Source organism: Chaetodon trifascialis, chromosome 20 (genome assembly GCF_039877785.1).
Source record: "Chaetodon trifascialis isolate fChaTrf1 chromosome 20, fChaTrf1.hap1, whole genome shotgun sequence".
Lineage (NCBI taxonomy): Eukaryota > Metazoa > Chordata > Actinopteri > Chaetodontiformes > Chaetodontidae > Chaetodon > Chaetodon trifascialis.
In genome coordinates, this window is record NC_092075.1 from 15,317,796 (window position 1) to 15,344,136 (window position 26,341).

Consider the following 26,341-nt stretch of genomic DNA (forward strand, 5'->3'; position numbering starts at 1 on the left):
GAGAGACTTGTACAAATATTTTTCGTGCAGAGAACATGTTATTTGCATTTGAAAAACTCTTGTGTGCACATCTAACATGCAGGCTGTAATTCAGGGGTGGGAGACCTTTTTCCTACCAAGGGACATTTAGATTTTTTGAACATTCTTCAAGGGCCATACTAAATTACTGATTACATATATCACGCTAAGCTCTGTTATTGCTGGTACTGTTTCTCTTTGGTGAGGCGGCTGTTGTCAGATGGTAGTGAGGATGGTGATGCTCCTCACAGCTGGTTTTCCAGGTTTAGGTAAGTCAGCCTTGAGCAGAACTGAATCAGTTTTGAAAAGAACTGCTGACAAGTAGGTTGTCCCAAACAGAGATGCAAAGAAATGCATGTCTCCTGAGAATGGGGGAAAATCCCCAGTTGCCCTTGCCACAGCTTCAATTTCACATTTGAAGGCAGAGAGCTGAGAAGCTGGCTGGAGCTTGAGGTTCAGCTCGGAGAGATTCTTGGTAATGTCCACCATGAAGACCAAATCATACAAACAGTTGCTATCACTGAGTTTTCCTTCATCTCAATTATTCCAGACAAACTGACGCCCTGAAACAGTTTTTCTTTGTTTCTTTGACACTAAAAACATTACTTTTGCACAGCCTAAGGATGGTCAGGGTCAGCTATACAGTAGAACAGCAACCTTTGGAAATGTGAGGGAGCAACTTATTTCGACTTTAACTAAATGATGACTGATGATGTTGACTTTATTTTAACAACAGTAAAGTAACTTACATTCAAGTTATTACATTCCCAAATATTGCACAGGGATGCCTGCTAGGTATTTAGAGAAGGGTCTGTAAAGACGGTCTGACCTACTTCCTCTAAATTGACCCTGACGGAGCAAACTTTTATTTGATGCCCTCCATAAGTCCTTGAATTGCAGGGCTGAGCCGCCGATAGTTTCGAAATTGAGTGAAGGTGTTTGTCAGTTGGGACCTATGATAATTTGTTGATGTTCACGTTAGAGAGCATTTGAAATCAGTCAATCCACTTCAGTTTGGCCTGGAGGCAGAGCTGTGGTTTCATGTCTGGGATCAAAGAGCAAAACTCTCACCTTGGTGTACTGCTGCACGATATTTACTGTCACTCAGTTCTGTCTGACAGGATTGAGGGTTGCTCTCCACAGCAACTGTGAATTGTGTAATTTACAAAACTGTAGCCTGGAGCTCAGCAAATGTAGTAAATTCTGCCTGGCATCTGTTGATTTTTGGTTTTCTTCATTCACACTCTGGATATAGTAGTGACAGTGATCATAATTGTCACTTACTGATAAGCCTAAGTTCAGGAAGACGGTCTTCACTTTGGTACTCAGGATTACCTTTAGCTCCGCATGTGTCGGGCATCATTGCTATTCCTGAAATAAACCATCAACTAAATCATTGCCAAATAAAGTGAAAATATCTAAATATCATAGCACTTTCAAATTACTGCAACCATATTAGGTGCTCAAAGAGTAATTTAATGTAATGAAATGTTATAATTAGATGTTTGTGCAGGTGGGTCTCAGAACATCCAATTTTTAGTCAACCCGTCAGAGGAGATAAAAATTACAGTTTGCTAGTGTACAATACAAGAAGGAATACAGCATGGGGGCAGACACTGCCTTTTTTTTTTTTTTTAGTTTTTTTTTTTTTAGTTTTTTGCCTCTAAGCTACTTAGCATTGCCCTGGGCGCCAATTAAGTGAACTGAGCTTTCACTGTATTCACACATTCCTGAGTTTCATTTTCCCCATTTCAGAACATTTGAACGGAACATAGATGAGCCATGCTTCACGCTCAGGCCACGCTAGTCCTGCAGAACTTCAGGAGAGACTGGAATTATACTGAGACGCCAACCGCCAACATGGTTATGTAAGTGGTGAGTAACAGTTACAGCTTTGTCTTGTAGCAAGTGGAAATATTGTGCTTTTGTTGTGCCATATTAACTTGTACATCACGCCTGCCTGCATCTGCCTTTTTCAATACGCTGTGAAAACTTAATCACTGTCAGTGGTGTAGAATTGCGCAAGCAATAAGACAACTTTGCGTTGGTTTTACACAGATGACCTTTCTTTGGCTTTCTCGGTTTTTACTGATGTTAGTTCTGGTTTCGTTTCAAAGCCCGCTATCACTTAGCGACCCACCCATAGTGGGTCAGGGCTTTTATATTATGAACACTTGCATATGGGAATCATATACGTTATGTTTAATGTCCTGTGATGTATGGTTGGATACCAAACTTTGTACTCACTGATCAAATGATGTTGGTTATTGTCGGAATGTTGCTGTATTCCCAGATCTCAGCACATAACTAAGACATGTGATCACTATCAAATGAAATGGTGGGCAAAACTGTTAAAATAAAGTTTTAAGCAGGAATGCTAGCATTAGCAAGCTCCTTGAACTCTTTCTCTTTCCTTCTCCCTCTCTCTTTCTTTAGATGTTTTATCGAATTGCTTGTGAAATGAGCTACTTTTTATCCCTCCTCTTGACAATTTAGAGGATAGTTTGCAATTTGCTCTACTTTTGACATCGTCACTTATCCTAAAATATCTCCATACTGATGACACTGCTCCTCATCTGCCTACCTGCTCACCTGATGAGAGGTTAATGCCACATTGTGACACAGTTTCAGACCCGATATCTGACACCCATTACTCATGCTGGCACGAGTTAGGGTTGGGTGATATGACCTAAAATTTATGTCACAGTCCTTGATCCATCCTTGAGCTTCAGTTTTGAGTTTTCCAGTTGCTGCTGTGGGGAGATTTCCATCAAGTTAATCCACTGGACATTCATTTTCTTGTATGGTGGGAGTAAATGAAGATTTTGCAGCCAACAATAGAGAAATTGACATGCATTGCTCATAATGTTACCATCCACATCTCTGTGTTACTGGAGTCAGAGTCATATTGGTGCATCCCTGGTTTGAAGAAACCACAATTTCCGTTTAAATCTGCCCATGGCAGGTGGACACAGGTGGTGGATTGGTTAAAAAAAGAGATTCGAAAGAGGGGAAACAAAGATGCAGTTAACCATGAAGCTCACAGAGCCAGTTCAGACTGAAACACTGAGTCAAATAGCTTTATGTGGTCTCCGGCAGACACACGCCCCAGGCCGGGATGTGTCGACATTAGGAGGTACTGTGTTAAACCGGTGTTGCGAATGGTGCTCGTAATCACAGAAAAGACTGCCCTCTTGGGTATATTGTGATAATAAATGACTTTCAGCAGCCATTTATTCCAGTTCAAGGTTCTCAAGAGCAGCAATATGGTTCTGAAAGTTCCTGAACATTAAATGATGAATGTTGCAGGAGCTGATCAACAATCCATTGCCCATGCAGTCCAAACACTGTACAGGCTGCATTTGTTAGAAAGAATAACGATGCATCTGTTGTGTTTCGCAGCCTTGGCGATCTATCGATGTTTCTCCCAGGAATATTTTTTCAAGACAAAATCTATCATCCTCCCAGTTCACCCTGTCACATTGTGCACTCACTTTAAATATTTGAGAATGGCTTTTTGAACATGTTTTTTTTTTTTGTAACTACCAATATACATATACTTCAGCTGAAACACTTTGTGGTGTTTTCCATTGCTGTTCCTTAAGGTGTAATAGCTGTAATGCAGTTGTATCAGCCTTGCTGCAGAAGGTCAGCTTTAAAAGGTTTCCATTACTGAAAAGGTCAGTGCTTCCAGGTGTGAAGCGCAGCCACAGCAGAGATGGAAAGATTAAAAAAAAACACTGAAAAAAAATTTAAGTGGATGAATTTTTCTCTAATTGTATTAGATTTATTGATTTTTTTATTTTTTTTTTTTTACTGTCTTCACTGTGATGCTCTTTAAGTTTGGCAAAAGGTATCAACACTGCGTTCATACAAGGTTTTGGTGTTTCAGCGTGCATAACGTGCAGAGCGTGAACTCAGATTGCTCCCATAATTCCTTCTGTTAGTCAGTGTGTGTGTGTGTGTGTGTGTGTGTGTGTGTGTGTGTGTGTGTGTGTGTGTGTGTGTGCGCATGCATATTATGCGTGTGGGCTGTTCCCTCCACTACCCTGAGCGGTGGCTAGGGGGTGCACTGTGGACACGGTGTGGGTATATAGGCGAGAGAGAGAGAGAGATGGGGAGAGAGAGAGAGTATGTGTGCGTGTGTGCGTGCGTGCGTGTGTGTGTGTGTCTCAGTAATGTATTCCTGCCTGTGGCTGGGCTGGTCACATGGGGAGAGCAGCCTGTTTAAAACAGCCTCGGCTCTCTCACTCAGAGCAGTGCGAGACACAGAGACAGACGCACACGTTCCCTCTCTCCTTCACGCACGCACACACACACAAGCTCATGCACGCAGACGGCAACTTTCCTCTATCGGACTGACACAACACACACGCCGGGATAGACACACTCCCCTCGCTACAGTGGAGAAGAGGATAAGGAGTGACAGATCAGGAAAAAAAAAGAAATACAGAAAAAGAGGAGGTTCTCAGTGAGTAGCCAATTGATTTTCATATTTTTCTTATTTTTATTTTTTTTTTTTATGGACTTTGCTCTTCTTCAGCGCCGTCTGACCGCGGACCTGACAGGGATTGAGAGAGGGAAAGAGAGTTGGATGAAAGGGATTGTGAGGGAAAATTAAAGGGAAAAGAAGGGAAGGTGACAGAAGAGAGCGGAGATGTGGTGCTAGTGCAACATCGGGATGCCTCTCCATCAATCTGTCCCTCTGTCTGTGGGATCTAATGCTGTTAATTAGCAGCGTGCACTTGGAATGAGAGGAATGCCATTGCCCGGAGCTGGAGTGGGGTTTGCTTCGGACTCTTGTGCTTTGCTGTGTGTGTGCGCGCGCGTGCGTGTGTGTGTCTGTGCATGCTCCCTGTCTTTTTTTTGTGTGTTTTGTATGCCGGCTGCATTGTGGTGGTCAGCCGTACTGATGTTGAGCAGATTCCCTGAGACACACGCTGCTCCGGCTGTGATTAATAGAAACCCATTGATATGCAGATGGAAGGGGATAGGACACAGCACTCTTTTCCAGTGATATGAGTGATGTCCTGGGGGAAAGGGGACAGTCGCTGCCTCTCCTCCTCCTTATCTCTTCTGTCCAACTGTCTCTGTATCTGGCTGTCCCACTGACTCGCTGTCTCTGACTCTTTCATCCTCCCTTCTCACCCCCTTTACTACTCGTTTTTGTTGCCACCGCTGATCTCTCTCTCTGACACGCTGTCCCACTTCTCACTATCCTCCCGTCTCTGTCTTTTCATTAACTTTTCTCCCTGTCTGCAGCCTCCTCCATTTCTCTATGCCTCCGAAGCTCTACGTGCTCGTTTTTTTTCATCCAACTCTATCTCATTTTCTCCCCCACGCTGGTACATGCTGGTATACACAGTAGATTCCACAGTCACGTAGAAAGAGAGAGGATCGCAGAGTTGTGAGGAGGGAGGGGAGGGAAAGGGAGAAGAAAGAGAGAGGAATGAAGGAGAAAGTGGAAGGAGGGGAGGGTAAGGGGGGCATTGAAAAGGCTGACACTGGCTTGGACAATTAGCCCGGGGAGTCCGTCCTGGGGTGCTATTCTGAGAGGGGCTTTGGCCCCTGGGCCCTGGGCGCTGGGTCACGGGATGCCTTGACCCCTCCAGTCGACAGCTAGGCATGGGAGCCATTATCACGGCCTGATTGATTAGCACTGAGCGGAAATCCCTTTTCTCTTCTCTCCTTAGGAGAAAAAGACGGGAGCTTTTTGTCCTTTTGCTGCTGCTGGTTTAGTATCTGCCTGCCTGAATGTGGAAAGCTCTGGCTCTTTTTTCTTTTTTTTTTTTACTGTTGTCAGTTATGGAGGTCTGTCACTGTATATCTCTCTGGGTTTGTCTTGTTCTCCCTCTTAGACAAAGTGCTTTTGGACTGGGGACACTATTTATTTAACTAACAAGACAGCTGCCCTGCTGGAAAGATGCTGCAAAGATTTGTTGGGGAGCTTCCTAAAATTCAGACTTCTGACCTGATTGTGTTTTCATGTTACTTCTTTCACTCTCATCGTTCTCTGAGCTTCTCTGTGTTGTGCACCTGCAGAGGTTATTAGTGAAGCATTTCAGAGGCTACCTGGAGGTTGTGGAGAGAAAAAGGTGTGCAGGTGTGCAAGAGAAAACTAAAAAGAGATGTGAAGGAAAATGTGATAAAAGACCAGAGGTTGGGAAACATGTGGGACAACTTGGGAAATTGAGCTCGCCTTTTCGGTCGGTATGTTTCCCTTTTATTGTGTCTCCATCTCATTACTCCGTTTTGATCTTCCCAGTCCCATTCCTTGGTAACTCTCACCACTTTTGCTCTCCCTCAACACCCCCCTCCTCAGACTGGGAGTTTAGCGGGGTGTTTAGCCCAGCTCATGGCTGATCAAAGCAGTGTGTGTCTGACTGGGCTTAGCCCAGCCACTCCTAATGGAGCACCGTTTTCATGCCTAGTTGGTGGTGGAGCGGGAGGGAGAGATGGGAGATGGGGGGAGAAGGGGGGGGTGCAAATAGAAAGGCTGACAGAGAGAGTTCAAGGGAGGGAAAGACAGCTAGACAGACAGGCGGGCAGACAGATGGAGAAGGACACAAATAAGAAAGACACAGACTAGCAGATGAGGGCAGATAGGCAGCTGGAGGGAGACAGTAATGATTAACAAGCAAAATAGGCAAAAGATGAATGGTGAAAAAGAGAGGCAAAAAAAAAAAAGGCAGACAGACCGGCAAGTAGGAGCAAAGACACTTGCTGTCAAAAGCGCACAGAGAGACACATAGGGTCAGAAAGACAGACAGAGAGCAGAGAGACGGGCAGAAAACGACGGACCCAGCACCAACAGGGCATACAGTTTAGGCCAGCACAGGATAGCTCCTACACATGGTTTGGTTTTAGGTTGGAAGCAACACCAGACGGGAAGAGGCCTGTGTGCATGCGTGGTTGTGTGCGATAGAGAGAGAGAGAGAGAGAGAGAGAGAGAGAGATAGTGAGATAACGAGGAAAAGGCAGAACTCGTGTTTGTGTGCATGGCAAGCATCTGTGTGCCCGTCTGTGTAGGCCTGGATGCCAAGCACCAGACAGACATGCATGTAAACTGTATATTGATTTTTAAAAGACCATAAAAAGCTGTTGAGACTTCCTGGACTATCCGCCTGAAATTTGACGTTTTATGTGTTCTCATTTAGACATTTTTGGAAGATAAAATTAATGGCATTTCTCAGCAGGAGGGAAAAAGTTACTATTCTAACCTTGAGTCCTTAAATTTGAGAATGGTACTTGCTGAGGGATCTGTGATGACTGTGATGGCTTCTTTTCCCCAAGTGTATCTTCATCCATTGACTTCTCCTTTCCTCCCTTGCTCAGCCTTTCCCCTCATCCTTCTCTCTTACTCTCTCAGGTCCATTTACCTTCTCTGCACTCCTTCTTTTTCCTCTTTGCCTCTCCTCTCCCATCCCCACCTCCCATTGCGGCTGTTTATGCTTCAGATAGAAGAAAGGTAAGGTAAAACTAGGATAATATTTCCCCTAACATACTTACTGCCTGGGTAAACATCCTCCGACAGATGTCCAATCGCAGGCCTGATCCGGGCTGGCGGGGGGATCTCACTGCTGTAACGTACACAAAGACTACAAATTGGAAGCCGGTGTGGAGAAGAGGGGGGAAAGAGTGGTAGGGATGTGCATGTCAATATAGAGATTCAGTGGCTTTTCTCACCTTGAAAACAGTTTCTGGAGGGCTGGCTTCTGAAGCAAAGACCTACATAGAAATATGCAGATAAAGTTAGCATGCTTCACCTGTTGCAATGTCAAACATCACTTTATCTCATTGGCAATATGATAAACCTTTGGCTGTTGTCTGGTCTCTGTAAGCAGATGTCTGTACTTGGCCAAAGGTTGTTTGCTAGCAAATAAAAAAAGGTGCCACTACAATCGTAAGTGGACCGTGTGCTTTTGTAGTTCAGCAACAGAGAGGTGATTCATCTCTGGTGAAATGTTGAACTGACCACGTAATGTCTCCGTAGTCGCCGTTTCACTGTTCAACTTTCATTCCTCTGCAATTTATCCTTATCAGCTTGATAGCCCTGAATCAGGATCTACAGCAAGTAGCTGCAAGAAGCAAGCAATGTGTGCAAAACTGAGCAGGCGAAACCTTTGTTCACTGTGTCAGACATGCATTCATCCAACATTACATGCTCATGCTGCTCAGTTGGTGAAATTCAATAAAGCTACGACTAAAAGCAGTTTTCAAAAGGATCCAGGTTTGATAAACTGATGCGCTTCATTTTAATGTGACACAACTCTTCGAACCCTAACCCTGGGAGAGAGTAAGAGAGAGAGGAAAAGAGAAAGGAGAGGCTGGAATAGTGGGGAGAAATAAATAGGAGATTTTGATTAAGCGTGTTTCTGTGTACATGCAGGCATCAGAGACGTATTGCACGCCTCTGTGAAACAAATGCAGGCGAGAGCTTTGTACGCAACGAGCCTCCAAAAGGCAGCGAAGACATAAGAAAGCCACTGCTCCTCTCCTTGCAACGCACAGCTCCCACGCTTTCCCCGTCTCCCCTCTCTCTCTCTTTAGTTAGATATGCCACTTGCTGTGTGCTTTTATCTAAATGCACCTAAGGGTGTGAAAACATGACAAGATTTTGTTAAGATTTGGCCCCAATTAAGCAGCCTCACATGCATTTCAGAGATCCGCATTTTACAACAGTTTCCTCTCTGCACCCCGAGCTGGAAGATCTGGCTCGGAGGGGGACTCGGTGTGTAATTATTTCAGTAATCCAAAAGAACTCGTGTGCTTTCTTTGTACATTTTTAATACAGCGAGGACATGCAGATATTAAACTCTCTCATGCCATAACTCATAGCATCGCCGATATAGAGCAAGACCTTAAATTTTAGAAAGTTGTGAAATGTTTATAAAAAAAACTCTTGGCTGTTTGTGGTTGGGAGCTTCTGTGCGTGGATGTTAGCAGATATTTTTTCTCTAAATTCCTATATTTGTACCGGCTTTTTTTTGTTCTGTTTGTGTATTTGCCTGTTCCTCTGCTTGTGACTCAGTCAGTCTGTCAGGTTGCCTTTTTGTCTGTCAACTTACGTGTGCGCTCGTGGGTCAGCGTGTGTGTCAGCTTGTGTGTGGATCTGCTCGCCTCTGCTACATTTTCATCCTTAGACAGCTCTCCATTCAGCCCCTGTAGTGTTCGTTCAGCCCAGGCAATCGTAGAGTATGACTCTTCTAACTTTCGGAACTTTCTGATCAAAGCAAACAGGGGATGAAAAGAGTGTAATGGATAAACCCGGTTATGAATATGCATCGCTCCCCCTCTCAAACACTTACACTAGCCCCTGTACTCCTCTACACACATGCACATGCAGGCACACATGCAGACACACACCAAAGCTGCCTTCTCCAGTAGGGGGCGGACATCTTTTCAAGTCTATTCTCCCACAGCCAATGGACATCTTAGAGATTATGCATTCTGTTAACAGTTAACAGTTCTGATGAGCCAACAGCCACTTAAATCTACAGTACATATGTTAGAATCAATGCACACACTTATTTATGCATTCTGACACATGCAGTGCTTACATTCAACATGTAAAAATGATTTCCTTCAACACCCGCGCACTGTATATGTAAGTGCATCTTGAGGATAAGCAGAGTGCAGTAAATGTGCCTACAGGCTACAGCACCATAGCACATTTTGTATGCAGCACAGGAATACACGAGGAAACTTGTGAGAGAATCATTAGCAGTGTCTTGCGGCAGTAGATGTGTGATGTGAAACCATCCTTCCATCAATCCATCCACCTGTATTGTGACTTTGTTTACTCCTCAGTATTAGAGCTTCCTTTTTTTTTTCATTAAGCACATGCTTTGCTTTCTCTGTACATGCTGAAAACAATGATTAAGGCAAATTGGCACCGTATGTGGTTGTGCTGCATCCATGCCATATAGGCAGGAGAGAAAGAATGAGAAAACCTCCTACAACTTTCTATTCCAAGACAGTTGCTCCTGCTGCTGCTAGCGTGTGGTCACAGCAGATTAAGTAAGAAAATCATGTTTCATTGTTATGGCGATTTGATGACAGCTGATACAGTATGCAACACCTTTTCAATGGGCTGAATCAAGCAAACTAGCGCTAATATTGGATTCTATTTAAACGCAACTGTGGCTTTTCACCCATTTCTTTCCACGGGTTGTTTGACACCTGCGTTCTTTTCGTCAAGCAGCAGTTATCGTAGATGTCAGGAATTACCAGTTGTAACGTGAGTGTGACATTATTCAACAGTCCAGCAGTCTGTAGTGGAATCCGTCATTTCTGCAGTCACCTGCTCCTTTGAAGAACCTCACGGCTGTATGACCGCGGACAGGAGACATTTACAGTTTGGTGTGTACATTAATCATTAATGTCAGCAGGGTGATGTGCTTTGATCCTCAAGGTGCACAGCTCTTCTATTTATTGAAAACTTTTTTTTTTTTTTTTTTAGGACAGTCTAGGCCATTGCAACACAGTTACACTAAAATGCTTTAATGGAGATGGGAATCAGTATCAATATAGGCAACATAAAGGGAAGCAGAGACCGTATTATAAAATGCATCCTCATTCCTACATTACCTGTTCAACTCTGCCTGCTGTGAAATGTTGCCTGTTTCCTGCATCCTAAGACAAGGCGTGAGAGGAAAACTTGCAGCTGAAGAGGTCAAGTGTGGCTAATAGGAGACAAGACTGTGGTCACTTCTTGAGGGAAAAGTTGAGTCTAACAGGCAAGACTGCTCTCACCCGAGGCAAAATAGGAGAATGCTGACAGGACCGAGGAGAGGCTAGGTGAGCCAACAACATATGTGATTCTTGAGTGAGGGATTAAAAGAGGCGAGAGCACGGGAAAGACGAGTGGAGAGGTTCAGAGGAGGCTAAGAACAAACGTGATTGTGGTCAGAGGAGAGGAGCAAGGAAAGAAGAACACAGGAGATTCAATTAAGGAGCAGAAGATAGTTTTACTGAAGGATACAATCAGGCATGATTGGGACTAGAAGGAAGGTGGCAGAAGAGAGGAGGCCATGAGAGGAGTGGCGAGACCTGGCAGAAGCTAAAGGCAAACGTGATTGTGGTCAAGAGACTTGAGACCTTAAACCATGGGACGGGGTGTGGAGGTGAGGGGAGGAATTTAGAGGTCAGGAAAAACTATCAACAGACACGACTGTGATCAGTGCGTAGTAGGAGAAAATCCGAGGAAAGGATAGGTGCTAGATAAAGGAGGATGGGGAGCCTTACACCATAATGGCCACATGCGTGATTGAGGTCAGAGAAGAGGAAGAGGTGCAAAGATTAGAGAAAACAAAAGAGGACACGCTGGTCAGAATCAATGCGGTGCGTGTGACGTGACAATGGTCACAGGAGACAAATGGAAGGAGAGGTGAGAAATGAAATGCAGTGAGGAGAAGAGGAGAGGCCAGAATACAGGAGCAGCTTTTCTCTCTTTTTCACAGCAATAATCATCACAATTAAATTGAATTTGGTGTTTTCAAACAGGTAAAATTGCAGGTCTGCCACCAAAAACAATGTTATGCAACAGATCTGCAAATGACACATCATTTTCTCAGTGCTCAAATGTGGAAAAATGCAGTTGCAGGTACAATGTAGAACCTATTTTAACAAAATAACCTGAAAACATTAATACACTGGATTGCTGCAGTCGCAGCTACTGTTTCCTGGTATATCGTATTGAGATATACGCTCCAACATCAGCAGTGGGACGATGAAATACAGCCATCCTCATTTATTTGCATGTTTACTGCTTTTTTCCAAACTCATATTGAGACCTGACATCACCACCCCTGTGTGTAGGCAATGTTCACAACTCTGGGATCGTGCCACATTATTAATAATGCACTACGTTAAAAAATAAATGAGTTTTCCATCAATGGGAAAATCAACATTAGCGCTCCCACTTTATGATAATGACATGCAGATATCTTCATCGCTTCTTTGGGCGTAGATACAGTATATCAGATATATTTATTTATCACAGCTATGAAATATATATATTGTTGAAAGGCTTAGGGCTCTGCCGCTGGCACTGCTGGCTGAAGGTGTGTGTGTGTGTGTGTGTGTGTGTGTGTGTGTGTGTGTGTGTGTGTGTGTGTGTGTGTGTGTGTGTGTGTGTGTGTGTGTTTGTGTTTGTGCAGCTTTATATCCATCTGATGTCTTTGTCCACTCGAGCGTGCGAAGCTCCTGTCCGTACTTGTATGTTACTGCTTATGTCAATCTCTTCCCATATCCGTCCACATATTTGCCTGTTGGTGTGTATAAAAAGTTGCGTTTAGGCACACGTATTTGTGTGTGTGTGTGTGTGTGTTTGTGAGGGTGAGTGCCTCTCTCAGAGCCGGGGGCTTTTAATCTATTAAAGCCTGATCCTTAAACACTAATCAATGCACCCTTTTATATTTCCATTACAGTGCAGAGGGAAAGGGATAAATAAAGCATGACAGTGGAGCTCAGTGGTGGCCACATAACACTGAAAACTCCCAATGGTTGCTCAGATGCACAAGAGGAGGTTTGACTTATCTGTGTCAAGAAGCATCCTGTACTGCTCTTGTGTTAAATGTTCATTCAAATCTTATTCTGATGTTGGGAGCTAGTGAGCCTCCTCTTCATCATAATCCACTTGACTGGCTTTGGCTATGATATGGTTGCTTTGGCTCAGCATTCTACATATCTATCATACAAAGAGGACAGCAAGTAGCCACAGCTGATGAATCGATCATCAAAATTGTCAGTAAAAATCCCTCATTGCACGCGAAAATGAAGTTTACATCTTTATATGTTACCTTGGCCACCGTTTTCCTGTTCCTTTGGTGCGTACAATGTTTTCATCCACAATAAAAGCAGTGACAGATTCTTTGGAAGTAAGATCCAAGATTTAATAAAGCAGAATTATCGTTGTGCACTCAAAGGATACTAGAGATGATCTATTTGCTTGACTGTCCTCGTTTTCATCAGGAAGCTCAAATAACGTAGCCAAGGTGATGTATAAAATGTGACTTCTGTGTCTCTTTAATTTAGAGGATGAAGAATGTGAATGCTTGACACCTCCTCCTTTCATTTTGTCAAATAATTGCCCGTGCTTGCATGAGAATCTGCGCTCTCTGTGCGCCATGCTCTCTTAGCCGCCTCATGACATTGGCCTCCCACTACTCTTTTTTTTTCTTCTTTTAAACGTGGTGCTCCTTGCTCACGGCATTGCATCACGTATTCCCTTTAGGCTGTGTTTAACTGCTGATATATGCACTGTAGCATTCAGCTGTCAGGAGAGAACACTTTCAAGCCATGCAGCCGACAATATGCACTCCCGTTTTAGGGATGATTTACAGCAAATGACTGCAGTGCAACAGGAAGCCATGTAGCCCACAGCCACCCACCCCCCGCCCGACCCGTTTCCCATTTAAACCTACTAAACTGACAGCATTTGCCTCTTCTCAAAGCACACTTTATTAGCTATGTCTGCTTGTGTACATGTCCCTCAACCCCAATTAATTTAGTGCGCTTAAGTGGCAGATTTGCATTGGACTATGCTAGCCTTTGGAGTATACTTTATTAGTGTTGTCTGGGTAACCCACACCAACACCCCCCCCACCCCACCCCACCCCACACACACACACACACACACACACACTCACACACACACACACACACACACACACACACACACACACACACACACACACACACACCCACATCGAATGCCACCCCCACCCATCTCCTCAGTTCCAACATGCACACATTTATTTCACTACACTGCAGTGTATGTGTGTGTTTCTCCGCTCCAGTGTGGTAGTTTATTAGCGATGTCTCCTTTGATAGTTAGTGTGCACGCTTGATTATGGCTGAAAAGGAGTGGGCTGGGCGCTGGGCCGGAGGAAGTCTGCCTAATGATATTAACAACATCCTTTATTGGGTAGCTACTGCAGGGAGAGGGAGGGAGAGGAATACAGAGGGGGGTTGGGGGGGGGGGGGGGGTAGAGGAAGAGAGTGCAGAGTTAGAAAGAAAATGAGAAGAGGGGGAGAGAAAATTCAGGGTGAATCAAAGAGACAGTGTGTGGAGGGCAGGGGGTTACCTTGTCCGGGGATTTAGCCAGAAGAAAAATAAGGAAGAGAAAATAAATGCGACAAAATCATAAGAGCGGCATAATCTCTATACAAGTGACCCTGAACCTACACTACGCTGGTAGATATTCTCGCTGCATCGTCATATATTTTACCGAACTGTTCATCCCTCTGTGCCCCGCTAATAGAAACTTTGCAGTCATATCACAAATTGCCCAGCATCCCCCGTCTGGCTCCATCATGGAGGTCCACAGGGGGATAAGCTGTGTGCAAGTGTCTAACAGCTGGACAGGAAAACAGATATACCTGTGATTCTGATTTAAGTCAAGTTAACTTATGTAGCAGTGTTTGGCATGTTGTCGGCCATTAGTAGAATTATTAGCTGTATGTCTATTCCTGTGCAAGTACATGATGGCAATTCCAAACCGCACAACATCATGCAAAACCTGGATGCTAGAAACTCGTGGCAGGTAGGAGTCTAACAAAAACAGCTGTTACTGCACCCGCCAGCTAATCTGAAAAGAGAAGCAACGACGGGTTGAATGTTGTCAGGTTGGTTGTTCGCACTGGTAATTTTGGGTCTGAACACTGAGGTCTGCAACAAGTCAGTCAGAGAAAATAAGGGAGCCTGTTGAGTTATGAGGGAGCGGGAAGCAGTGTAGGCAACCAGTTAGTCCGACAGGAGATGCTCTGTATTGATTTTTGTTGTCATAGCTGCATATTTGCTCACAAACACATCTGTAAATACTCATTCACTCCTATGTATTCGACTTAACACAAAAGGGAGTCCAGATGACAGAAGAGGCACCATCTACATGGGTTCTGTTGCGTTATTTCCCAGCACACGCACACACACATGCGCGCGCACACACACACACACACACACACTATGTACATGCTAGATCCATTGCAGCGCACAAAAGACAGGGAGTGAATGGAGGCGGATTATTTACATAACCGGTTTATGTTCCTTTGTGCTGCTAAAAGACATCGACAGACACAAAATGAGATAGAGGTATCTTCTATAGACTGGCATTGTATGATAGAGAGGGTGGAAAACATACACACCAACACACTTACAGACAAATGCACATCATTATACACACATGCACACACACACTCATATGTATATCTATATCTATCTATCTATCTATCTATCTATCTATCTATCTATCTATCTATCTATCTATATATATAAATATATATATATATATATATATCCTAATCATTGTTGGATGACTTGCCTCAAAAAGACACACACAGGGTCAAATTTGCTTGGTAACTTGAGCCTTACAGGATAATACTTTGAGGTCAAATCAAATGGATTTTACTCTGCTGTCACTTTCAGTTTAGATGCAAAAGTATACAAAACAGAGAGCGTGCAACTTTGAAGATAGCGGGCAGGAAGGAAGCCTTAATGCTGCCTTAAATGCAGAGACATGATCTTCATCACATCATTCACAAGTCTGTCCTTCCTCAATCTTGAAACTTGTTTTGGTTGTACACATTTCTCTCTGCACGCTCTCAGATTTTGACTTTTGGACTGATGACTACTTTGTTTAATGCCACGAAATTATTTCTTTATATTTGAACTCCAAAATACTGTAAAACAAATAAACACATTAAAGACCCAGGACAGAGGCACAATTTGGGTGTTCGCCTTTAACAGACTTGTGCTCGGCTCAGTTTTGGAAAACCATGCATGAAACAGCATATGGTCTACCCTGTCTAGCACAACTCTCTCTCTCTCTCTCTCTCTCTCTCTCTCTCTCTCTCTCTCTCTCTCTCTCTCTCTCTCTCTCTCTCACACACACACATACACATACAGAGCTGTCACACATACACATCCCAAACACTTCCATGCAGACAGTAAATGACAGTGTGTTGATTGTTAAGCTGCACCAATCCTCATCTCCCACTAACACCCAGTGAAAGCTGTCACCTTGAGAAGCCTGCGCAACACAAAAAATGTCAAGGCTGGCAATTTCCTCTATTTACCTTGGCAAGGTGCCTAAGGTCCCATACTCCTCCCAGAAGCGTGTGTGTGTGTGTGTGTGTGTGTGTGTGTGTGTGTGTGTGTGTGTGTGTGTGTGTGTGTGTGTGTGTGTGTGTGTGTGCGTGTGCACGCGCGTGTGTGATTGTGTGCAGGCATGTTTATTTGTCTGTTTGCAAGTAGTTAGTCCCTGTACGAGTGTGTGTGTCTGTGAGTGTTTGTATGTCTGTGCAGCTCTGTCGCATTTTTGTTTGTCTGAGATCCTGTGTGTGTTTGTGTGTGCCCCCGTGTGTGTGCGCGTGTGTGCGAGAACTAGACAGAGAAAGATAAATAAACTCATTCTCTCGCACTGTCTCTCTCTGTAAGCAGTGTCAGCATCTCTCTGCACCTGTGGCTAAGGCGACGTCAGACACACACAGTCTGCAGTCACGCTGTCACACACGCACGCAGTATATCACACAGCACACGAGCAAACACACAAATTCATGCACAGGCGCGAACTAAATGCAGCGGCAACGTTTTAAAAAATTCGCACGTCATCAGTTTGCAAAAATCGGTGTAAATGCATACTTTGTCACACACGGTAGCTGTAGAGACAGTGGTGTCACATGCGATGACAGCGGCAGAGCGACACACGTGCAAGAGTGTCACCCACACACATGGACGCACACTAGTGTGCCAGAGTTAAGATATCATTTGTCTTTTCCCACGATCTTACCCCAGGTAGAATGTGACAGCTCTCCATCTCCACGCACGTATCTGTCGGTGTGTGTGTGTGTGTGTGTGTGTGTGTGTGTGTGTGTGTGTGTGTGAGAGAGAGAGATACCGCTCACCTATCTTTGACTGGGAGGCACAGTTCTAAATAGTCCCTTATCAGGAAGGATTAAAAAGTAAAATAGCCTCACACACTTTAAATGACTTCAGCTTCGATCAATCTGTTGAGTGTTTGTTTGTGTGTGTGTGTGTGTGTTGTTCGGTTATGTGTGTGCTGCGGTTTCTCTGTGTGTTGCCTCAATGTATCTGCTCAATGTTAAAGTCTATGTTTGTCTTTGAACCTGGTTTTTACACGTGCAATCGGAGCCTTTTACATACCTTCAACACCTAAACTAAATACTCTATTAAAAAACCTGACTGCTTTTTCATTCACAGCATGCAATAAAACCACCTTAAAGGTCAGGTTAGAGGAGCAGCATCGATGTCCTCCAGCAAACCGACATTATCAATATGGACACAACCCTGGCAAAAACCAAACCGGACAGAGCATGTAAGCTGGCTGCCTGAAGAGCCGCAGTTCCACAGCCAACAAATTGATGCCTGGTGGATAAAAACCCTGGTCCAAACACCAGCTGAACACACCATCTGTTTCTCTGAGATCCCACTCATTAGGAATACGTATTTTCATTTATTTTTATTTCCCTTGTCATTTCATGGGCGACGCCATCGTCTGACTATTTCCTACTGTCTTGTTACTATTGTCATTTCCTTCCTGTTGCTGGGCAGTTTTACCATCATCAGTTTTATATATATATTAAACCTTTTGTGCTTTCATTCCTAGACTGTTGCTGGCATCTCCCCTGCTTTTTTAACATAGTATTTTATGCCCCCCCTTTTCCTTTTAATCATTCAAATGAGCTTTGATAGATATGGCACATTTAAGCAAATTTGCAGTATCAAGTGCTTGACAAACACCACAACAACACCTCAGTTTTAACCATGTTTTCATAAACTCCACAACATACAAAATGCAAAATGGTGCCCAGCAACCTTCAGGTGATTCCTGCCACTGCTGTGATCATTATGTTTTTTTTCTGGAGAAGTCACATTTGAAAACCAATAGACCCATCAGTGGAGAGCCCAGAGGCGGCAGTCATGCTAGCCTTCTGCCACCTCTCCCTCCAGATGCAACCTTTACATGCTCCATCTGTGGCTCTATGATCGCTCCCAACAGCCACCTGCAGTGGTGCCATCGCTGACAGGCACGACCAGAACGAGTCTCATCTGCCTCAATTTTAGTAACATTATCTTGGTTGATGAGACGCCTCCGTCTGTGTATGCATGTGTAACAGAGTTCAGCGTGTTTTTTTTTTTTTTTTTTCTTGCTTTAACAACAATGTTCTGTTTTCTGGCTGCCAGACTAGAGCTGCATAAAATAACTGAAAATTCATAGCAAGTCCATCAATAGGGGGGCGAGGGCACTTTGTATGTACACACACATGCTTGTGTAAAAGTGTGAGGGTGTTTTTGAGAAAGAGAATGTGTATGTGTGTGCGCGGGTGAGCAGCGGATTAGATTTCACTGTGAAGGCACGTTGAACAGTCGGTCAATTTCCTGCCACACGTTCAGTTTTCCCTCCCCATGACAAATTCCTCGATTTCCTCACAACACATTCCTGATGCATTATTGGTCATGGACATTATATGGTCCCACATATTCTGTCTCTCTGTGAGTCTGAGGAAGTATCAAATTGCTTGTGTGTTTATGCGAGCAATAAAAAAGAAAGAAAGAAAGAAGTTGTTGGGGAAGATATAATGTCTTGTTAATGGAGTTTTCAAAGATGTAAGAATTTTGGCTTGTCTTGTTTGAATTTCATGGCTTTTTCACTCTGCATTTAGGGCTGGAATCAGTTTATAATGCCAAATCATGCAGCGGTATCTCAATTTAGACTCTTTATTGCATAAGTACACATAACACACTTAGTGTAGTTTGCTTTTTTCTATTAGGCAATGCCAGATTTACTTTGCTACTACTGTTAAAGTAAGATAAGGACAATGTTCCTACCAACAAAAGACCAGCTGACGCTGTCAGTCCATACTTACAACATTCAGGCTCTGAAGGCAGCTCATAAAAATATCCTGTCATATCCTGTCTCAATCCATTAAAGCAGATACATGATGCCACATAATGACACTAAAATATTCCTCCATAAACAATGTGCAAAAATGAGGTTTAAAACCAGAGGGAGAATGTTGTCTGTGAAGAATAAGTGAATGTTTGTAGTGGCAGTCTGGGGACGTGACATGGCTTGAGGCGTCCATATTGTTGAGGAAAGTTAAGGAGGTTTAGCTCAAGTGTGAAATCCATATTGAAGCCCCTCGGTTATGCTCAACTTGACGGGTTGCGTGCGTCTGTGTGAATGTGCATGCCAGTGTGTTTTCACATCTGTCCGTCTGTGTGTGTGTGTGTGTGTGTGTGTGTGTGTATGCGTGTGCATGTCTCTGTGTTCGTGCTCCTTTACACAATCGTGTGTGTGCTACGTTATAGAATATGTGGCTTTGTGCACTGGTATGAGTGTACCACACTGGTATTTCCATTTAAATCTGCGTGTGTCCGTGGCGTAATTCAGACCCTGCACTATTACATAAATCCATTGACTGGTAGCTCAAAAGGACAGAAATGTAGGAAAAAAGTCCATATGGAACTTATCATAAGTGGCCATATTTCTCCATTACTCGAAGCAATTTGTTTTAATTGCCTACTTAGAAGTAATATGGCCTCAAACTAGCATATTTTTTTTCCAAAAAACCTAAATGAAATATGAGAATGCCTATTAACTGCCACAATTATGTTATAATAATCAGAAAATTGAGTTTTTAAGACTGGAGAGCCTGGATGGTAGTTACACAGCATATGCTGCGCATTTCTGAATGTGTGCTGGGGAGTAAAGCTATGGTTACATGGTGGAATTCTGTATGAAATGAACCCACTTAAAATTTAGATAAATAGACTGAGGACCTAACATGTCTACTATCATATTCAGACACTAATATAATTAAACAGCAGGGGGCTGAGCTACCAAAAAGATGAGATGTGACCGGAGCTGGTTAGCGAGGCAGACTTTTACCCAGAAAAGCAAAACATGACGACCATATTCACAGTGAAGCATATCCTCGAAGGGATGATTCCTAAATAGCTGCATGGCTTCTACATGCACTCCATCCTGACAGGCTGGGATGGTGTTAATTAGTTTAAAATAATCCCAAATCTTCAGCGCTGTAGTTTTAATACCAGAGCTTATGAACACGTCACCGAGATGTAAGAATTCTGCTGAGTCAGAGTTCATGAGTGGCCATTGCTGTGACTTCATTTCACTGATAAATGGCTGACGGCGAAGCTTACGGCTGAGAATTTAATTGACCAAGCGTGAATCCTAAATCTTCAAAAGATTGGCACGTCGTCCCTCCTCTCCGAATGTCCATATTGCCCGGAACGTGTTACGAGCTGAACAATATCAACTGACTCAACATTCCTGGTCACAACACATGACTAGCTTAGCTCCTCTTTGAGACAAGCCAGTCTTGTTTCAGCACTGCTATTTTAAGATAATTTATGCAACAAGCGACAGGAAAAAGAACAGGAAAAAAAAAAAAAACAGAAGAAATGTGTAAAAATTGCATTAGGGAAGACCTTTTGAAATGAACAATGAAATAAAAAAGTGAAATGTTAAGCACATTCTGCTTTCAATAGGTTGACAATGCTCACATTAGACCGCTAAAGCACCGAAGGCTCCAGCGATTTCCTTTTGATGTACAGTACACGATTGCCTTGTTCCAATATGATGTATGTAGACACGCACGCATGCAAATACACCACAGATAACCTCAGTCGGGGAGGATTATGAATATTATTGGAAGAAAAACACACATTTTTATCTGACAATGAGACCCACTTTGTGCTCAGGGCTGTCCTTGACTTAGCTTTTCCAGTGGTTTTTTTTTTTTTTTTTTTTTTTCATATGGAAGAGGCTTTATGCTCAAAAGACAGGCATAAGGGATTCTCAGGGGGCTGTGACACTCCCATTAGGAATACCATTTCCCACAATACAGCACACGCATTAACTTACAGACACACACACCCGCTCTGTGGTCCCCGCCTGCAGCAGCATAGGCAGACTGAGCTTGCATTGTACCCAAAGATGTCTGACTCCAAATCGCTTTTGTTGTATGAACTTCTAAACTGCATATAGCATTCCGACTTCTCGAGGTAAAAGAAAATTTGTTGCAATTTAGTGGTCAAGGAAGCAGTTATGAGTCTCTCATTTTAAATGCAAATGCAAGTACTTTAAGCCTGCTTCCTGTTTGGGAGCTTTCAGTACCATGCTGCAATCTGTAGAGTTGGCTTCAAATGGGGTTTCAAGGCCATAACGGACTGCGCTCTCATATATTTCCCTGTTCCTTGAGTCCTCCCAATCTCATTAGACAAAAACCAACACGTGAGACGTAGGGAACTGTTTTCATTATTTAAGGAAAAGAGAGCGCACCTGTGGCACATCTGGAAACAGAGTGTGTTTAGAAGGAATACATTATCAGTGGGTGTGTGAGAGGCCGGCATCAATCATGGACAATCAAATCAGCTCCTCTAATTCCCTTTAAAAGCAGTGCACTCCCTGCCATGAGGCACTGACAGCTTTATTATAGAGAGTCCAGGCAGCCTTCTTCTAAGAGGAACAGAAGGCGGCCTGGACTGGATAGTCTTGTCTTGGAGGTGCAGAGGTGCAAGGCACAAAGGTATAGTACCCTATGAATATATGGTATTGTAAATATGCTGTCAAGGGCAGCTGATGTATCTATTTAAGTTGTAATTACTCTTAGTGTGGTAGCATTCAGCTATAGTCATTTCAAACTAACGTAACTCAACTTTAAAATGTATTATTCATGTATCTACGTGAACTGAGGAACTGGACTGTCCCCTGTTCAGAAAAGGCTCCTTGTGTGCTTATGAAGTCCTTTCAAAACGCACAGCGTAGCACATAAAATACACAATTACGCTAAAAACAAGGCTGTTTTCATTAGTTAATGAAAGGCTGACATTTTGTGGGTGCTACTGATTTGATTCTTTCATTCCATTTAATTTCCACAAGGCATCACACTGGAAATGTTTAATTGCAGAATGAATGAATGGTGATTTGGATAAAAGTATTTTCTTGGCTTGCATTCGAATGGGATATACATTCTCAGATCCATACATACTGACTACAGAGGTGCCCGTAGGCAAGGCAGCAGACCCTTATCGGCCTCAGCTGAGCTCCCTTGTGTCAGTGCCTTTAAAACCCATGCACACGTAGGATGCTGCTAAAAACTAGCATTGATGCTCAGTTGGCAGTTCAGGCATGAAAGTATGGCATGACTAACCCACCAGGAATAGCTTTCATTTCACACAAATTGCAGTCTGCTGAGGTCACACTAGACCATAAATAACCTTTTCATTTCATTTTTCGTTGTTAGACTGTTAAATCTTGATTAAATGTACACTGCAATGGGAAAGTCTAAGATTTGGTTTTAAAGTAACTGACTGAATTTGCAAGCATTTTGATCTACTGCTTGTTGCCTTTAAAGGATAAGAAAAAAAAAAAAAAATGCTTTCCAATACGTTCTATAAGACTGGAAGACTGCCTAGTCCTTGCCCCTCTGGTGAAAAAGGAATTAAAAAGCTTGGGCACTCTGTCGTATTTAGACCCGACTGAAGCAGACAGACGTGATTCTCGCTGCTGTCTCAGTCAGAATGGACTGTAGATGGAGATTACACTCCCTTTTGTCCACTATAGATTTTAGTGATGAAAGCAAAAGGGAAGAACAATTTTACTGCCCACAGTCTGAACAAATTGCCCTCTCCGTTGATGTGAGTGCTGCAGACTTAAACATACATGGTCTTTCTGTCGTCTTTCTATGCAATCTTTTTTCTTTTTTTTTTTTATGGATATCACTACACTTGAGGATCTGAGCTATCTGCTGTCCACTTGGAGGAAAGCTGTGATAGTGAAGTGTCTACATTGCAAAAGCACTCTCTCCTGACAGATTTATTATAGTTATTTTTGGTTCTTTTGACTTAGCTTATTGGGCTTTTTTTTGTTTCACACGTGTCAATAGCAGTCATAAGGGCTATCACAGCTAAACATGTCCAGCAGTCAGATCAAAACACATCATGCTCTACCCCTGACGAAAAAAAGAAGAAGAAAAAAAAAAGCCAGTGAATATCACTTTAAAAAGAAAATACATCTCCTCTCACTTCTAAAAATCCAGTTCTATTTCCCTATACAAAGGAAAGGATAATTATTTTTGAAAGTTTTCTGGAGATTATCATACTGCTACATGTGCACACAGTCATTAAAAATGTAGCAGAGCAGCCATCAGCAGCATGAAAGCGAGGCAATCGGGTTTTGGCTTCGCACATGCGGTGGCACGCAGGTAGACAGGCGAGCGAGAAGTACAGAGAAAGAGTAATTAGAGGAGAGGCGGCTGGTCTTTTCTGCAGGAAAGAGCAGAATTTCATTTAGAATATGAACTGAAATGCAAAGAAAAGCCTCTGAAAGTCTTCTTTACAACATGCTATTCAGCCAGGCAGGACTGTTACATTGTATTATATTGATGCTATTGATTTTCTTTGCTGCATTTACCCAAATTTGAGTAAAATGTACCTTTCAAGTGAACTGTCTTTGTGTTTTCACAGAATCTTACTGTATGTGTGTATTGCCGCTTGAACAAATGGTGTTTTTACAAATTGAGCTTTTAAGCTGCAGGCGCAGTGCGTTACTGGATGAGAGTGAAATATATTGAGAGGTTATTGATCAGCAGAAACATAACAAGCAAGCGGAGAGATTCAGGCGTTGACAGAGAGCCAGTTCTTAAGATACCTCTGTGATAATGTATTTATATGTATGTGGGTTTGCATTGTACAGGGACTCACGCCTCCGCGTTGCTAAGATATATCAGGCTCTTTTTGTTTGCACACGAGTGACTTCAGACCTCAGTTAATCATGGAACTGAACATTAAATGGGACTGCTCCCATTACAACATCTACCAGGGATGATTAAACTAATGGCATAATTACATGCACCGTTATTGTGATGGCTTGCCTGAGTTCTACCAATTTTAAGCAAAGGGAAATCAGTATGCAATAGATGTCACTTCGATGGTGCGACTGTGCTTTTATTTTTGAAACACCTCATTTTGAGAATGCAAACTCTCTCTTGCTCTTCTGCTCTTACCATATGAATATATTCCCTATGTGCAGACCACCATGTTTTAGATATTAAATGAGTATTTCGTTGTGTTCTGTTATATTCAGTGAGTCAGTGATGCTGTAATTACAGCAGTGTTGAAGATCAAATTTAAAAGGATTTTGACCCATCCATAAATGAGGGTCCAGATCTCTCCAATTAATATACAGGAGCACCAGAATGGTTGCATACATCAATGGGTTTCCATTACAGAGAGATGGATGAAGTGGCCAGGGGCAATAGGCTGTGAGGGGCTGCAAGTGGATGAAAGTGAATGAAAATCTTTTTTCTTTTTAAATCAGTATGGCTGACGTAAAGCGTGCATACAAAAGCAAAAGGGACGCAAAAAATGCAAAAAAGAGAAATCGAGGCTAAAAGGGGCGGAGAGACACTGAGACATGTAGAGAAACAGAGCGCGAGAGGGCTGAGCAGCACAAGACGGCAGACAAGCAGGGATAGACGAGAGAGACAGAGATATGAGAGGAGTCAGGCCACCAGATGGTCTAATGACCACAGGAAATATTACAGCTGGCAACCGCACACCAACATTAATGACACCAGTCATTTAAGAGCCCTGAGAAGAGCCACTGTGTGTATGTGCACTTCTTCCTGAGGGTATATGTGTGTGGCACATTAAACTGTACTTACAAGGTCAAGAAGTCTTCCTAATTATTGTATGATAACCAGAAGGCAAAGTCTGGAGCGATTGTAACCTTATTTTGTGTGATGGAAAAGCAGCAGGTTAGAGTTTGGGAAAGGCCATGTACGCAAAGTGGGTAGAGTGAATGCTGTGGAGGAAGATTCCTTCGAATCTGCGGCTGGACATTAGTTACGGTTTTGGTCTATCATCTGAAAGAAATGAGTCAATCAGAGAGTCAAGATTTCCAGGATTAATTTAAAGTTGGCATTTAAAACAGCAAAATCGTGAATTCCAATAGAATTGATGCATCAGTGGATGTGCTACTCTGCTAAATGCTTCTTGTCAAACTGTCTTTGGTGAACATTTGTGAGTATGCACCACTGACCAAAGCTAGCATCAACTTAACACTGGTAGCATGTGCAGGAAAACGCTGATGAGCGGCTGATCTCAAGGTGGCACAAGTGCATTGTTCACATGCCTCAGATAAAACTCCAACCATAACTTATGAAGTCAGAATTTTTTGGCAGATAGGAATGACCAAATGTTATGACAGTATCACCTAAATATCCAACTGTGCTTTCATACTTCAACACATCTCTCTCCCCCGCTGTGTCTGTCGTTCTCCGTCTTACTGTTGTCATTAGTGGACAATGCAGACAATAAATTAACTACATCTATTTATGTACACTGTAAGGTGTGCGTTGCCTCTCTTCATCCTCTTTCCATCTGTCTTTGTTTGTACTGTATCTGCCTCTTCCGAGCCCCTCTGTCTTTCCCTCCCTCCTTCACCGCGTCCTGTCTCTCTTATCTCTCTCTCATGGGTCTATATGAAATATTCTGACCAGGCTCCGACAGTGAACACATAATTAGAAATCGCTGAACCGTGACTCCAACATGGAGGCTTTTCTCCTATCTGTTTTGGGAAGGGGGGGTTGAAGAGGAGGGAAAGGGGGGGGGGGGGTAGCCTGTAAAACATCTTCATGGTCAGAGTACTACACCAGCCCGAAATGGTGGTGTCCTACAATACATTTAGATAGATAAGAGGAGAAAGAGAGAGAGAGAGAGGAGCGGGAGGATGAGGCTGAATGGATAAATGGATTGATAGATGGGGCATGGGGGAGAAGGGAGAGGAGGATGGGAGGCGTCGACAGTGAGATGGAAACAGAGAGTTATGGCTTGTCTCCATTAGCTCTGTTTTCCACAGCCAGGGCGAACACGGGTACGCTTATTTGTTTGGTTTTCATCTTCATTAATTAGCCAGCTTCACCAAAGAACACTTGAAGCTGAAAGTAACAGGGCTGGTGAGAATACAGCTAAAAAAAATAAAGAAATAAATGAAAAATACACAAGCAGGTGGTAACAGGTACAGCCATTAAAAATAATGCTTTCATTTTTTTTACAGCATGGAAGCAACTGTGGTCAGCTCAGGCTTCTAGTGAAATGATCATTGTACCATTATCCTGTCACACTGGGCCAGGTGGTTGTGAGCCTGATGTGCAGGACAGATGTGTGCTGATATAAAGGGAAAGCACTAAAATACTGTATTGAAACAAGCAACAACAAAAATAATAATAATAATTGGGCTGCAACTCAAACATTTAATTTTATTATTGATAA

At 43.1% G+C, this 26,341-nt stretch overlaps 1 protein-coding gene across 1 annotated transcript in view; it reads left to right on the forward strand.

The window, feature by feature from the left end:
* Positions 1 to 4,117: 4,117 nt before the first annotated feature.
* Positions 4,118 to 26,341, forward strand: part of cntfr (ciliary neurotrophic factor receptor) — a 205,090-nt gene continuing 182,866 nt past the window's right edge. Inside the window, exon 1 of the mRNA XM_070989534.1 lies at positions 4,118 to 4,489. The gene's annotated coding sequence lies outside the window, so the exon portion shown is untranslated. The remainder of the gene's footprint in view (positions 4,490 to 26,341) is intronic.